Consider the following 16,592-nt stretch of genomic DNA (forward strand, 5'->3'; position numbering starts at 1 on the left):
ATCTACCGTAACTACATCTATCTACTGTAACTATATCTATCTACTGTAACTACATCTATCTACTGTAACTACATCTATTACTGTAACTACATTATTACTGTAACTACATCTATCTACTGTAACTACATCTATCTACTGTAACTACATTCCTATCTACTGTACTGTAACTACATCTATCTACTGTAACTACATCTATCTACTGTAACTACATCTATCTACTGTACGTAACTACATATATCTACTGTAGAACACATCTATCTACTGTACTGTAACTACATCTATCTACGTAACTACATCTATATACTGTAACTACATCTATCTACTGTACTGTAACTACATCTATCTACTGTAACTACATCTATCTACTGTAACTACATCTATCTACTGTACTGTAACTACATATATCTACTGTACTGTAACTACATATATCTACTGTAACTACATCTATCTACTGTAACTACATCTATCTACTGTACTGTAACTACATATATCTACGTACTGTAACTACATCTATCTACTGTAACTACATCTATCTACTGTAACTACATCTATCTACTGTACTGTAACTACATCTATCTACTGTAACTACATCTATCTACTGAACTACATCTACTACTGTACTGTAACACATATACTGTAACTACATCTATCTACTGTAACTACATCTATCTACTGTAACTACATCATCTACTGTAACTACATCTATCTACTGTACTGTAACTACATCTATCTACTGTTACTGTAACTACATCTATCTACTGAAACTACATCTATCTACTGTAACTACATATATCTACTGATAACTACATCTATCTACTGTAACTACATCTATCTACTGTAACTACATCTATCTACTGTAACTACATCTATCTACTGTAACTACATCTATCTACTGTAACTACATCTATCTACTGTAACTACATCTATCTACTGTACGAACTACATCTATCTACTGTAACTACATCTATCTACTGTAACTACATCTATCTACTGTACTGTAACTACATTCATCTACTGTAACTACATTATCTACTGCACTGTAACTACATCTATCTACTGTAACTACATCTATCTACTGTAACTACATCTATCACTGTAACTACATCTATCTACTGTAACTACATCTATCTAGTACTGTAACTACATCTATCTACTGTAACTACATCTATCTACTGTACTGTAACTACATCTATCTCTTTACTGTAACTACATCTATCTACTGTAACTACATCTATCTACTGTACTGTAACTACATCTATCTACTGTAACTACATCTATCTACTGACTGTAACTACATCTATCTACGTAACTACATCTATCTACTGTACTGTAACTACATCTATCTACTGTAACTACATCTATCTACTGTAACTACATCTATCTACTGTAACTACATCTATCTACTGTAACTACATCTATCACTGTAACTACATCTATCTACTGTAACTACATCTATCTACTGTACGTAATACATCTATCTACTGTACTGTAACTACATCTATCTACTGTAACTACATCTATCTACTGTAACTACATCTATCTACTGTACTGTAACTACATTTATCTACTGTAACTACATCTATCTACTGTAACTACATCTATCTACTGTAACTACATCTATCTACTGTAACTACATCTATCTACTGATACTGTAACTACATATATCTACTGTAGAACTACATCTATCTACTGTAACTACATCTATCTACTGTACAATACATTATCTACTGTAACTACATCTATCTACTGTACTGTAACTACATCTATCTACTGTACTGTAACTACATCTATCTACTGTAACTACATCTATCTATGTACTGTAACTACATCTATCTACTGCACTGTAACTACATACTATCTACTGTAACTACATCTATCTACTGTAACTACACTATCTACTGTACTGTAACTACATATATCTACTGTAACTACATCTATCGTACTGTAACTACATCTATCTACTGCACTGTAACTACATCTATCTACTGTAACTACATCTATCTATGTACTGTAACTACATCTATCTACTGTACTGTAACTACATCTATCTACTGTAACTACATCTATCTACTGTAACTACATCTATCTACTGCACTGTAACTACATCTATCTACTGTAACTACATCTATCTACTGTAACTACATCTATCTACTGCACTGTAACTACATCTATCTACTGTAACTACATCTATCTACTGTAACTACATCTATCTACTGTAACTACATCTATCTACTGTAACTACATCTATCTACTGTACTGTAACTACATCTATCTACTGTAACTACATCTATCTACTGTAACTACATCTATCTACTGTACTGTAACTACATCTATCTACTGTAACTACATCTATCTACTGTAACTACATCTATCTACTGTACTGTAACTACATCTATCTACTGTAACTACATCTATCTACTGTAACTACATATATCTACTGTAACTACATCTATCTACTGTAACTACATCTATCTACTGTAACTACATCTATCTACTGTACTGTAACTACATCTATCTACTGTAACTACATCTATCTACTGTACACATAAAACCAAATCAATTATCATTTCATTGAGCATTGTTTAATGAGCCTTAAGGTGCTTCTGAAGCGCTTCCCACAAAGGTTGCCTTCCAAATAACACCCTATTTGGGACACAGACAAAGACTCTCAATGTTAACTCTGATTCAGTTCCTGGTCCTGTCTGGAGAGGTGAGATTGATCACTCTCCTCTCCCCCCCTCTCTCTCTCCTCTCTCTCTCTCTCTCTCTGTCTCTCTCTCTCTCTCTCTCTCTCTCTCTCTCTCTCTCTCTCTCTCTCTCAGTGTTGCTGGAGCTTTTATTTAGTAAGCCTTTATATAATAGTGAGAATAGTAAGAGACTAATCACCTCATCTATATCCACACCTCTCTCCTGTGTCCTGGTGACCTGGTCCTAGGAGACTAATCACCTCATCTATATCCACACCTCTCTCCTGTGTCCTGGTGACCTGGTCCTAGGGAGACTAATCACCTCATCTATATCCACACCTCTCTCCTGTGTCCTGGTGACCTGGTCTCTAGGGAGACTAATCACCTCATCTATATCCACACCTCTCTCCTGTGTCCTGGTGACCTGGTCCTAGGAGACTAATCAGCTCATCTATATCCACACCTCTCTCCTGTGTCCTGGTGACCTGGTCCTAGGAGACTAATCACCTCATCTATATCCACACCTCTCTCCTGTGTCCTGGTGACCTGGTCCTAGGAGACTAATCACCTCATCTATATCCACACCTCTCTCCTGTGTCCTGGTGACCTGGTCCTAGGAGACTAATCACCTCATCTATATCCACACCTCTCTCCTGTGTCCTGGTGACCTGGTCCTAGGAGACTAATCACCTCATCTATATCCACACCCTCTCTCCTGTGTCCTGGTGACCTGGTCCTAGGAGACTAATCAGCTCATCTATATCCACACCTCTCTCCTGTGTCCCTGGTGACCTGGTCCTAGGAGACTAATCACCTCATCTATATCCACACCTCTCTCCTGTGTCCTGGTGACCTGGTCCTAGGAGACTAATCACCTCATCTATATCCACACCTCTCTCCTGTGTCCTGGTGACCTGGTCCTAGGAGACTAATCACCTCATCTATATCCACACCTCTCTCCTGTGTCCTGGTGACCTGGTCCTAGGAGACTAATCACCTCATCTATATCCACACCTCTCTCCTGTGTCCTGGTGACCTGGTCCTAGGAGACTAATCACCTCATCTATATCCACACCTCTCTCCTGTGTCCTGGTGACCTGGTCCTAGGAGACTAATCACCTCATCTATATCCACACCTCTCTCCTGTGTCCTGGTGACCTGGTCCTAGGAGACTAATCACCCTCATCTATATCCACACCTCTCTCCTGTGTCCTGGTGACCTGGTCCTAGGAGAGACTAATCAGCTCATCTATATCCACACCTCTCTCCTGTGTCCTGGTGACCTGGTCCTAGGAGACTAATCACCTCATCTATATCCACACCTCTCTCTGTGTCCTGGTGACCTGGTCCTAAGATACTAATCACCTCATCTATATCCACACCTCTCTCCTGTGTCCTGGTGACCTGGTCCTAGGAGACTAATCACCCTCATCTATATCCACACCTCTCTCCTGTGTCCTGGTGACCTGGTCCTAGGAGACTAATCACCTCATCTATATCCACACCTCTCTCCTGTGTCCTGGTGACCTGGTCCTAGGAGACTAATCACCTCATCTATATCCACACCTCTCTCCTGTGTCCTGGTGACCTGGTCCTAGGAGACTAATCACCTCATCTATATCCACACCTCTCTCCTGTGTCCTGGTGACCTGGTCCTAGGAGACTAATCACCTCATCTATATCCACACCTCTCTCCTGTGTCCTGGTGACCTGGGCCTTGGCTTTGCTGTCAGGGGAGAACTTCCTACACCTCCCTTTCTGTCAGGGACAAGTCTTCCCCTGAATCAACGAGCTAGTGAGCGTCCTAACTCGACTTCACTGACAACCATGGAAATCACTTAATGGGACGTCTTAATTTCATTGCTACCATTGGGCCCCGAGACGCCAGAACAGAACGGGAAACCATTCCTCTCTCTCGTAGAGAAAGACAGGAGGAGAGCCAGAGAACGAAGAGAAGAGCCAGAAAAGGTTTCCCTGATGATCTTCTGCTCTCGGCAGTGGTGCTGCTCTGATAAGACTGTCCAAAAACACGATTAGAGAGATGGAGAGAGGGAGTTGAGCAGAGGAGAGGGAACAGAGTGGAGGAGACCCTGCCAAAAGAGGTTTCTTTCAACAGGTCGTATTTCAGAGCCTCTGGAGGCCTAACCTTTACAGACAGATCCCCCAATACACACATACACACACATCATGACACACACACATCACGCATGCACTCGCGCGCACACACACATAATGCACGCACACTGATGCTCAAATGACTTGTGAAATTTGAATTTCAACTGTTGTGGATGGACTAGACGTTAAGTTAGAGATGGGGATACTCCTATGGTGGATGGACTAGACGTTAAGTTAGAGATGGAGATACTCCTGTGGTGGATGGACTAGACGTTAAGTTAGAGATGGAGATACTCCTATGGTGGATGGACTAGACATTATGTTAGAGATGGGATACTCCTATGGTGGATGGACTAGACATTATGTTAGAGATGGGGATACTCTGGGCCATGCTCTCTGGAGTTAGCTACAGTAACCTGCTAAATTTAGAAAAGTACTTTTTCCCAAAGAAATGACAGTAGTCTAAAACACTACGGGAGAAGTAGAGGAAATTCTGACATTGTTCAATATTCCCTTCTGTAAATTCTCTCTCCAAGCTCTCCACATGGTGTTGTTCATACTAGCTTCTCCGAGGGCCTTTTCACGGTTTGGTATGTAGTAATGTGAAGAACGCTGTGGTCTGAATGTTTGTCATCGCACAGAGACCACAGACATATGTAAGCTGAGCTCTCACAACAATCTGAACAATCACACTAAATCCAACACAGCTTGTCCTGTCATCAGGCCCAGACCCAGTGAAGTGTCACTTGTCTTTTTGTTCACGTTATGACTTATTATTTTTTTGGGGTCGGGGTGACAGTTTACATATTGTAGAAAAATCCAAGGTTGAGATGTCATGACGTCACAGAGTTTCTAAACCCAGAGGCACAACATCACGAGACTCACGGAACGCCTGTGAAACTGACCAAGCAGACCAGGCCGGGATTTGGGGTTAGAGAAGTGAACAATTCTTCCTTAGTTGTTAATTTTCTCAAAATGTAAAGGCACAACCTAGAATCGAGCCGATGTCTTAAGTAGTTGAACATGTTATGATTCCAACCTCGTGAAAGTGACAAACTGACACGTTTTCATTTACGTCAAAAAGCAACTTTTATATTGAAGGAGTGCATTTGATTTGAGGCCTGCACATTCGCAGTTCGGGCATGATACGACCTTTAGACCTGTTGACGTGTTTCTATGCATGAGATTAGCTAGCCAAAGTCACCATGTCATCGCCTACAAATGTGATCAGGGATTTCTACTGTCAGTTTTAGCCTGTCTTCATACTGTACTGTCAGTTTTAGCCTGTCTTCATACTGTACTGTCAGTTTTAGCCTGTCTTCATACTGTACTGTCAGTTTTAACCTGTCTTCATACTGTACTGTCAGTTTTAGCCTGTCTTCATACTGTACTGTCAGTTTTAACCTGTCATCATACTGTACTGTCAGTTTTAGCCTGTCTTCCTACTGTACTGTCAGTTTTAACCTGTCTTCATACTGTACTGTCCGTTTTAGCCTGTCTTCATACTGTACTGTCAGTTTTAACCTGTCTTCATACTGTACTGTCAGTTTTAACCTGTCTTCATACTGTACTGTCAGTTTTAGCCTGTCTTCATACTGTACTGTCAGTTTTAGCCTGTCTTCATACTGTACTGTCAGTTTTAACCTGTCTTCATACTGTACTGTCAGTTTTAGCCTGTCTTCATACTGTACTGTCAGTTTTAGCCTGTCTTCATACTGTACTGTCAGTTTTAGCCTGTCTTCATACTGTACTGTCAGTTTTAGCCTGTCTTCATACTGTACTGTCAGTTTTAACCTGTCTTCATACTGTACTGTCAGTTTTAGCCTGTCTTCATACTGTACTGTCAGTTTTAGCCTGTCTTCATACTGTACTGTCAGTTTTAGCCTGTCTTCATACTGTACTGTCCGTTTTAGCCTGTCTTCATACTGTACTGTCAGTTTTAGCCTGTCTTCATACTGTACTGTCTTTGATAACGTGCTCTACCAGAGAGTTCTCAAGCGGCCGCAGTGCTGGGCCAGCTCCTTCTGACCAGTGTCAGAGAGCTGCATTCTCTAAATTAGATAGCTAACTCACTAGTATTATAACAAGCATATGCTACTGTATTATAAAAAATAACAATTTACAAGTCGAGTCAGCAATGACACTTACAGCAGTAGAATGTAAATTGTAATTTCATAGACAACAAATACTGCAGTACATAGAGCTGTTATCTGCTTTATCTTCTGTACTGCAAACGCTGTCTGGAAAGGTTGACCCTCAGCAATAGCCTATAGGGTTAAATGATCAAATACATTTGCCATCAAAAGGATAGTAAACTCAACATGTCTTCATACTGTACTGTCTCCCGAGTGGCGCAGTGGTCTAAGGCACTGCATCGCAGTGCTAGCTGTAACACTAGAGATCCTGGTTGGAATCCAGGCTCTGTCGTAGCCGGCCGTGACCGCGAGACCCATGGGGGTGGCGCACAGTGGCACAGCGTCGTCCAGGGTAAGGGAGGGAATAGCGGGGTTTGCAACGCCAGGGTTGTGGGTTTGATTCCCAGGGGGGCCAGTATGGAAAAAAATAAAAAAATAATAATGTATGCACTCAATAATGTAAGTCGCTCTGGATAAGAGCGTCTGCTAATGACTAAAATGTAAATGTAAACATACAAGAGGAAAACATCCCACAGCTAGCTAACAGCTGAGATATATAGAACAACACATTTCCATTTCCCACACACTGTAGGCTATGCACTTGGACATGTGAAACAGGACAAATGTAAGCACCCCCTATTTGACTTTTTAACAACTCCAGCAAAGTTTCCAAGTAAGTGCATTAACGTTTTATTTGGTTGTATAGAAAGTCCACCACCAGTATGCACATTTAGCAATGTCTGTGTTGATCTATCCGCTCTCTGCTAGCCAGCTAAATTAGATAACTTGCTAGCTTAGCTAACTACACTGAACACAAATATAAAACGCAACATTTAAAGTGCTGGTCCCATGTTTCATGAGCTGAAATAAAAGATCCCAGAAATGTTCCATACGCACAAAAAAGCTTATTTCTCTCAAATGTTGAGCACAAATTAGTTTACATCCCTGTTAGTGAGCATTTTATCCTTTGTCAAGATAATCCATCCACCTGACAGGTGTGGCATATCAAGAAACAGATTAAACAGCATGATCATTACACAGGTGCACCTTGTGCTGGGGACAATAAAAAGCCACTCTAAAATGAGGAGGAGTATTTCTGTCTATAATAAAGCCCTTTTGTGGGTGAAAAATTCCTTCTGATTGGCTGGGCCTGGCTCCCCAGTGGTCGGTCTGGCTCCCAAGTAGGTGGACCTATGCCCTCCCAGGCCCACCCATGGCTGCGCCCCTGCCCAGTCATGTGAAATCCATAGATTAGGACCTAATTAATTTGTTTTAATTGACTGATTTCCTTATATGAACTGTAACTCAAAATCTTTTGAAATTGTTGCATGTTGCGTTTATATTTTTGTTCAGTGTAGCTTCACTTACCAGTAGCTGGCTTTCATGATTATCCTTCATTGGCTCGGCAGCATGTGGACACTAGCACTAGTAACGAGTGAGGAGTCTTAGCGAGTGGGAAATATTCCCAATCCCTTGCTAAATTAAAATCGCCATGTAATTCCAGTTTCATTCAGAAAACTCATGCTAGCAACAGCAAACTCAAGAAACGTGTTTTCAAAATCTTTTCTGCTGCGCATCATCAGCTGGTCACACAGACGGACAGACAGACTGACAGCCAGGAGCCAATACATGAACCGACTGACAGCCAGGAGCCAATACATGAACCGACTGACAGCCAGGAGCCAATACATGAACCGACTGACAGCCAGGAGCCAATACAGGAACCGACTGACAGCCAGGAGCCAATACATAAACCGACTGACAGCCAGGAGCCAATACATAAACCGACTGACAGCCAGGAGCCAATACATAAACCGACTGACAGCCAGGAGCCAATACATAAACCGACTGACAGCCAGGAGCCAATACATAAACCGACTGACAGCCAGGAGCCAATACAGGAACCGTTATCACAAGGATTTCTCAGCTAAATTACACTTTTAATCTGTATCACTCAACTGTCATTTATAATGAGTCTGGTTTATAATAAGAGGGAGAAACACTACAACAGCTTCTTAGCAAAAGAGCAATTTCTCAAAGCAAGAATTTTGCAAGGACTTGTCTGGGAGTGGCCTGAGTGGGGAGGGGAAAACTGAAAAACTAGCTGTCATTGGCAGAGAGGTTTGGAACTCTCTTTCTTATTGGTCTATTACCTCATTTAACGCCTGGTGATGTCACCAGGCAGGCAAAAACTCCATCCCACAAAAAAAAGGATGAAATTTCAGGCGGTCTTTTCAAACAGCTATTACACTAAGGATTATTTTCACAGTATTATTCCAACCTCATAGTGTGGAAATATACGCTACATGCCCAAAAGTATGTGGACACCTGCTCGTCCAACATCTCATTCCAAAATCATGGGCATTAATATGGAGTTGGTCCCCTTTGCTGCTATAACAGCCTCCCACTCTTCTGGGAAGGCTTTCCACTAGATGTTGGAACATTGCTGCTGGGACTTGCTTCCATTCAGCCACAAGAGCATTACTGAGGTCGGGCACTGATGTTGGGCGATTAGGCCTGGCTCGCAGTCGGCGTTTGAATTCATCCCAAAGGTGTTTGATGGGGTTGAGGTCAGGGCACTGAGCAGGCCAGTCAAGTTCTTCCACACCGATCACAACATACCATTTCTGTATGGACCTCACTTTGTGCACGGGGGCATTGTCATACTGAAACAGGAAAGGGCTTTCCCCAAACTGTTGCCACAAAGTTGGAAGCACAGAATCATCTAGAATGCTGTAGTGTCAATATTTCCCTCCACTGGAACTAAGGGTTCTAGCCCGAACCATGAAAAACAGCCCCAGACCATTATTCCTCCTCCACCAAACTTTACAGTTGGCACTATGCATTCAGGCAGGTAGCGTTCTCCTGGCATCCGCCAAACCCAGATTCGTCTGTCGGACTGCAAGATGGTGAAGCGTGATTCATCACTCCAGAGAACGCGTTTCCACTAGTCCAGTGTCCAATGGCGGCGAGCTTTACACGCGCTTCAGCACTCGGCCGTCCCGTTCTGTGAGCTTGTGTGGCCTACCACTTCACGGCTGAGCCGTTGTTGCTCCTAGACGTTTCCACTTCACAATAACAGCACTTACAGTTGACCGGGGGCAGCTCTAGCAGGGCAGAAATTTGACGAACTGACTTGTTGGAAAGGTGGCATCCTATGACGGTGCCCCGTTGAAAGTCACTGAACTTGAAGCTTTCCACCTTCTCCACTGCGATCCCGTCGATGTGGATAGGGGCGTGCTCCCTCTGCTGTTTCCTGAAGTCCACGATCAGCTCTTTCGTTTTGTTGACGTTGAGTGAGAGGTTATTTTCCTGGCACCACACTCCCAGAGCCCTCACCTCCTCCCTGTAGGCGGTCTCGTCATTGTTGGTAATCAGTCCTACCACTGTTGTGTCGTCTGCGAACTTGATGATTGAGTTGGAGGTGTGCTTGGCCACACAGTCATGGGTGAACAGGGAGTACAGGAGGGGGCTGAGCATGCACCCTTGTGGGGCCCCTGTGTTGAGGATCAGTGAAGTGGAGGTGTTGTTTCCTACCTTCACCACCTGGGGGCGGCCCGTCAGGAAGTCCAGGACCCATTTGCACAGGGCGGGGTTCAGACCCAGGGCCTCGAGCTTAATGATGAGCTTGGAGGGTACTATGGTGTTGAATGCTGAGCTATAGTCAATGAACAGCATTCTTACATAGGTATTCCTCTTGTCCAGATGGGATAGGGCAGTGTGCAGTGTCATGGCGATTGCATCGTCTGTGGATCTATTGGGGCGGTAAGCAAATTGAAGTGGGTGACAGGTAAGTTAGAGGTGATATGATCCTTAACTAGCCTCTCAAAGCACTTCATGATGACAGAAGTGAGTGCTACGGGGCGATAGTGATTTAGTTCAGTTACCTTTGCTTTCTTGGGTACAGGAACAATGGTGGCCATCTTGAAGCATGTGGGGACAGCAGACTGGGATAGGGAGAGATTGAATATGTCCGTAAACACTCCAGTCAGCTGGTCTGCGCATGCTCTGAGGACGCGGCTAGGGATGCCGTCTGGGCCGGCAGCCTTGCGAGGGTTAACACGCTTAAATGTCTTATTCATGTCCGCCACAGAGAACGAGAGCTCACAGTCCTCGGGAGCGGCCCGTTTCGGTGGCACTGTGTTATCCTCAAAGCGGCGAAGAAGGTGTTTAGCTTGTCCGGGAGCAAGACGTCGGGTGTCGGCGACGTGGCTGGTTTTTCCTTTGTAGTCCGTGATTGTCTGTAGACCCTGCCACATACGTCTCGTGTCTGAGCCGTTGAATTGCAACTCCACTTTGTATCTGTACTGATGTTTTGCCTGTTTGATTGCCTTAAGGAGGGAATAACTACACTGTTTGTATTCAACCATATTCCCAGTCACCTTGCCATGGTTAAATGTGGTGGTTCGCGCTTTCAGTTTTGCCGAATGCTGCCATCTATCCACGGTTTCTGGTTTGAATAGGTTTTAATAGTCACAGTGGGAACAACATCCCCGATACACTTCCTGATGAACTCAGTCACCGTGTCCGTGTATACGTCAATGTTATTCTCAGAGGCTACCAGGAACATATCCCAGTCAGCGTGATCAAAACAATATTGAAGCATTGATTCCGATTGGTCAGACCAGTGTTGAATAGACCTTAGCAAGGGTACTTCCTGTTTGAGTTTCTGCCTATAGGAAGGGAGGAACAAAATGGAGTCGTGATCTGATTTGCCGAAGGGAGGGTGGGGGAGGGACTTGTGGCCATCCCGGAAGGGGGAGTAACAATGATAGAGTGTTTTTTGCAGTGCGAGTAATGCAGGCAACGTATTGATAGAACTTCTGTACATCACTAGTTTGAAGGGGTGTCCACATACTTTTGTATATAGTGTAGATGTGCCCATTTGTATTGTTGATGTGTTGCTGTAGTCAGGGATAGATCAGAGCAACAGATAGGAATTATCAATAACATAGGCCTCATAACAACCTGGAGAATCTGACCTGCACTTTGTAAACAAAGCTTCAGTACTTAAAACTCCTAAAAAAAAAAATCATGTTTATCACTTTGAAGTGACACGAATGGCAAATTAAGCTTTCATCTATCCATTTCGTGATATATTACACACAAAAATAAAATGTGATTTTTTTGTCTGGTTTTAATGGATTCAGTGTGAATATATTGTATTCTGTCTGAAGTAATACAGATCCCTGCCTCTCTCTATCTCCCTCCTTCCTCTCTCTCTCTCTCTCTCTCTCTCTCTCCCTCTCTCTCTCTCTCTCTCTCTCCTCTCTCTCTCTCTCTCTCTCTCTCTCTCTCTCTCTCTCTCTCTCTCTCTCTCTCTCTCTCTCTCTCTCTCTCTCTCTCTCCCTCCCTCTCTCTCTCCCTCTCTCTCTCTCCCTCCCCCTCTCTCCCTCTCCCCCTCTCTCTCTCTTCTGGAGGTCCTCTCAGTATGTATTGGTCTGTTTCTTCCTCTCCTTGTTCCTTCTTTCTTCTTCTCTGGGTGCTGGCTGGCTATTGGCCACGTGGGGTTTTAAAACATTCCTTCCTGGTGTTGTTTCTGTGTCACTCTGTGTCTTGGTTTCAGTTAGCTCTGTGTTCTTTCACTGTGCCAGAGCCCAGAGCCAAAAAAGCTCCCTCCCCTCCGTCCTCCCCTCCGTCCTCCCCTCCGTCCTCCCCTCTGTCCTCCCCTCCCTCCTCCCCTCCTCCTCCCCTCCGTCCTCCTCCTCCTCCCTCATCCTCCCCTCTCCTCCCTCCATCCTCCCCTCCTCCCCCTCCATCCTCCCTCCTCCTCCCTCCATCCTCCCCTCCTCCTCCCCTCCATCCTCCCCTCCCCTCCAGCCAGCGGATAAACTAATAGCATGTGGGAACAGTTCCTGCTAATCCGTATTATCTCATACAGGCTCTGAACAGACACACACACAGACGCACACACACATGCACACCACACCCACGCTGCTGAGCCCAGGAACACCATTCATCCTTCAAAATGCAGCCTGCTGAAGACCAGTACTCACAATAAAACATCCTCCCCTCCTCTCTTCTCCGTTTGGATGAGGTCTGTCTTTGAAAAGAGACAGAAACTCAATGTTGTTCTGTAATCAACCGGTTCTGTTTTCTGCTACTCTGCCAAACCTGTTTTGCGTAGTGAAAGAGGGCATGCAGTCTGTTGATAGAAGTAATGCACTGTATAGGGAACAGGGGATCACACAGTGTCTCTGTCCTGATCAAGCACAGGAGGCATCATTCAATCAATCAATCAATCACATTTGATTTATAAAACCCTTTTTTTACATACAGATGTCACAAAGTGCTGTACAGAAACCCAGCCTAAAAACCCCAAACAGCAGCAATGCAGATGTAGAAGCACGGTGGCTAGGAAAAACTCCCCTAGAAAGGCAGAAACCTAGGAAGAAACCTAGAGAGGAACCAGGCTCTGAGGGGAAAACTCCTAGAAAGGCAGGAACCTAGGGAAGAAACCTAGAGAGGAACCAGGCTCTGAGGGGAAAAACTCCCTAGAAAGGCAGAAACCTAGGAAGAAACCTAGAGAGGAACCAGGCTCTGAGGGGGGGCCAGTCCCCTAGTGAGGGGGGGCCAGTCCCCTAGTGAGGGGGGGCCAGTCCCCTAGGGTGAACAGTGAGGGGGGGCCAGTCCCCCTAGGGGTGAACAGTGAGGGGGCCAGTCCCTAGGGTGAACAGTGAGGGGGGCCAGTCCCCTAGGGGTGAACAGTGAGGGGGGCCAGTCCCCTAGGGTGAACAGTGAGGGGGGGCCAGTCCCCTAGGGGTGAACAGTGAGGGGGGGCCAGTCCCCTAGGGGTGAACAGTGAGGGGGGCCAGTCCCCTAGGGTGAACAGTGAGGGGTGGCCAGTCCCCTAGGGGTGAACAGTGAGGGGGCCAGTCCCTAGGGTGAACAGTGAGGGGGCCAGTCCCCTAGTGAGGGGGCCAGTCCCCTAGGGGTGAACAGTGAGGGGGGCCAGTCCCCTAGGGTGAACAGTGAGGGGGGCCAGTCCCCTAGGGTGAACAGTAGGGGGCCAGTCCCCTAGGGTGAACAGGAAGTGTGCGTTAGAGTGCAGTAACACAAGATTGGATGAGATACATCCTTTAATAACACCTGAGGGGAAGTCTTAGTCTCTAATAAATAAAACAGTGAGTAATGATCATGTCTCCATTGTTTCCCTATAAATGACAAGGGCGTTGTTTATGCCCAAAAGGCACTTGTAAAACGTGACAGCAGAGAGAGACTGTAGCCTCACAATAAACCTATTGAAACGACTTCAAGTGTAAGACATCAACTCTCAAGGTCAGGGACACAGCTGGGAAATATTGGACCCTAACCTGTCTCAAGTTTGAATGCAGGTAAACCACAGATGCTTAATTCTACAACTGACAGAATTCTATCAGTTTCTTCAGAGACAGGAGACAAATGTCTGTTTCTAACTCAAATGGATAGTTGTATTCTGTTCTGTATTACAGGGGTATTCAAGTACTATTTGGGAAGGTCCTGTCACATACATTTCCTAAGTGGCAAAGGTCCGGATGGATGTTGTTCTTTATCGGCGCAGTAACAAAGCCCCACCTCGCGACCCCAAACTGTTCAAACTGTTGACACCCCTCTTTTTGGTGAAAGAGAACATTTAGCCATTTTAAAGCTAATTTCCTGCAATTCTACACATTTGCCATATCTTATTTACATTATACATTTTTGTAATTTAGCAGACGCTCTTATCCAGAGCGACTTACATGAGCAATTAGGGTTAAGTGCCTTGCTCAAGGGCACATCGACAGATTTTTCACCTAGTCGAGCTCGGGGATTAGAACCAGCGACCTTTCGGTTACTTATGTGTGTTTATATGATGCCAGGGGTCGAGGCCCGACTGAGTTCCTAAAGATAATACAGTTCTGGATCCGGATCACATGCTGAGTTTGGATACTGTACACTGAGTGGACAAAACGTTATTAACACCTGCTCTGTCCATGACATAGAGACATGGATTGTGTATGTTGTGCCATTCAGAGGGTGAATGGGCAAGGCAAAATATTTAAGTGCCTTTGAACAGGGTATGGTAGTAGGTGCCAGGCGCACCGGTTTGAGTGTGTCAAGAACTGCAACGCTGCTGGGTTTTTCACGCTCAACAGTTTTTCCCGTGTGTGCATCAAGAACGGTCCACCACCCAAAGGACATCCAGCCAACAGCAGGCCAGCGGTAGAAAACAGGTCATTGATGAAAGAGGACAAAGGATTCTGACACTAATTGTCCAGAGCAGCAGACGGGCTGCAGTTAGTCGACTGACAGTCCAGTACAACACTGGTGCCCAAAGACCCATAAAATAAAGCACAACTCGTCGTACATTGACACGAATGGTGTATGGCCGCCGACATGAAAGCAAATCCAGCCAACTACACACCACAGGGGGTGCTGAGGGGAGGACAGCTCATAACAAGGGCTGGAATGGAGTCAATGGAATGGCATCAAACACATGGAAACCATGGAAACCATGGAAACCAAGTGTTTGATGTGTTGGATACCATTCCATTCATTCCGTTCCAGCCATTGCTATGAGCCCGTCTTCCCCAATTAAGGTGCAACCAGCCACCTGTGGGAAGCATTGGAGTCGACGTGGGGCCAGCATCCCTGTGGAACGCTGTGGGAAGCATTGGAGTCGACGTGGGGGCCAGCATCCCTGTGGAACGCTGTGGGAAGCATTGGAGTCGACGTGGGGCCAGCATCCCTGTGGAACGCTTTCAATTCGACACCTTGTAGAGTCCATGACTCGACGAATTGAGGCTGTTCTAAGGGCAAAAGGCGGGTGCAACTGGATATTTGGAAGGTGTTCCTAATGTTTTGTACACTCAGTGTATATCTGTATTATTAGCTGTGTTCTGTGGGGTCTTTATGTAGACAAATGTAACCACAGTGTCCCCTGGTGCTTGTCAACCAATCAGCTGCGAGTGTTCAAGTCTGGTTTGAATTACCCAGGATCCCTAGAGAAACTGACTCAGCCTCAGTGATATAATAGTGTGTGTGCGCGTGCGTGTGCGTGTGTGCGTACGTGTGTGTGTGATTCTGGGTGTGTATGTGTGTTAACAACGTGTGTGTGTGTGTGAGGCACCACGGTGTATGGGTGTGTGTGTGTGTGTGTGTATGGGTGTGTGTGTGTGTGTGTGTGTGTGGGTGTGTGTGTGTGTGAGTCACCACGGTGAATGCATCTTCCTGTCAGCCTGTTGGCTCCAGCCTGTTTCCAGAGAAATCTAATTTATGTACTTTAGAGGACTTGGCTGTGAAAATACTTTTGGTCAAACAAAGAACCTCATACGCACTGTAAAAGACGGTGTTGGATCTTTGATGTTATGGGGCTATTTTGCTTCCTCGTTAAGGTCAACGGCATCATGGACTTTACCAAGTACCAGGACATTTTAGCCCAAAACCTGGTTGCCCAGGAGGCTGAAATTGGCCTCAAGTGGATCTTCCAGCAAGACAATAACCCCAAGCGCACATCAAAATCCACAAACAAATGGTTAATTGACCACAAAATCAACATTTTGCTATGGCCATCACATTCTTCGGACTTGAACCCCATTGAAACCTGTAGTTTAATTGAAAAGGGCAGTCCATAAACGCAGACGAAGGATATCAAGGATCTGGAAAGATTCTGTATTTGTATTTATTAAGGATCCCC

Source organism: Coregonus clupeaformis, unplaced genomic scaffold (assembly GCF_020615455.1).
Source record: "Coregonus clupeaformis isolate EN_2021a unplaced genomic scaffold, ASM2061545v1 scaf0344, whole genome shotgun sequence".
Classification (NCBI taxonomy): Eukaryota; Metazoa; Chordata; class Actinopteri; order Salmoniformes; family Salmonidae; genus Coregonus; species Coregonus clupeaformis.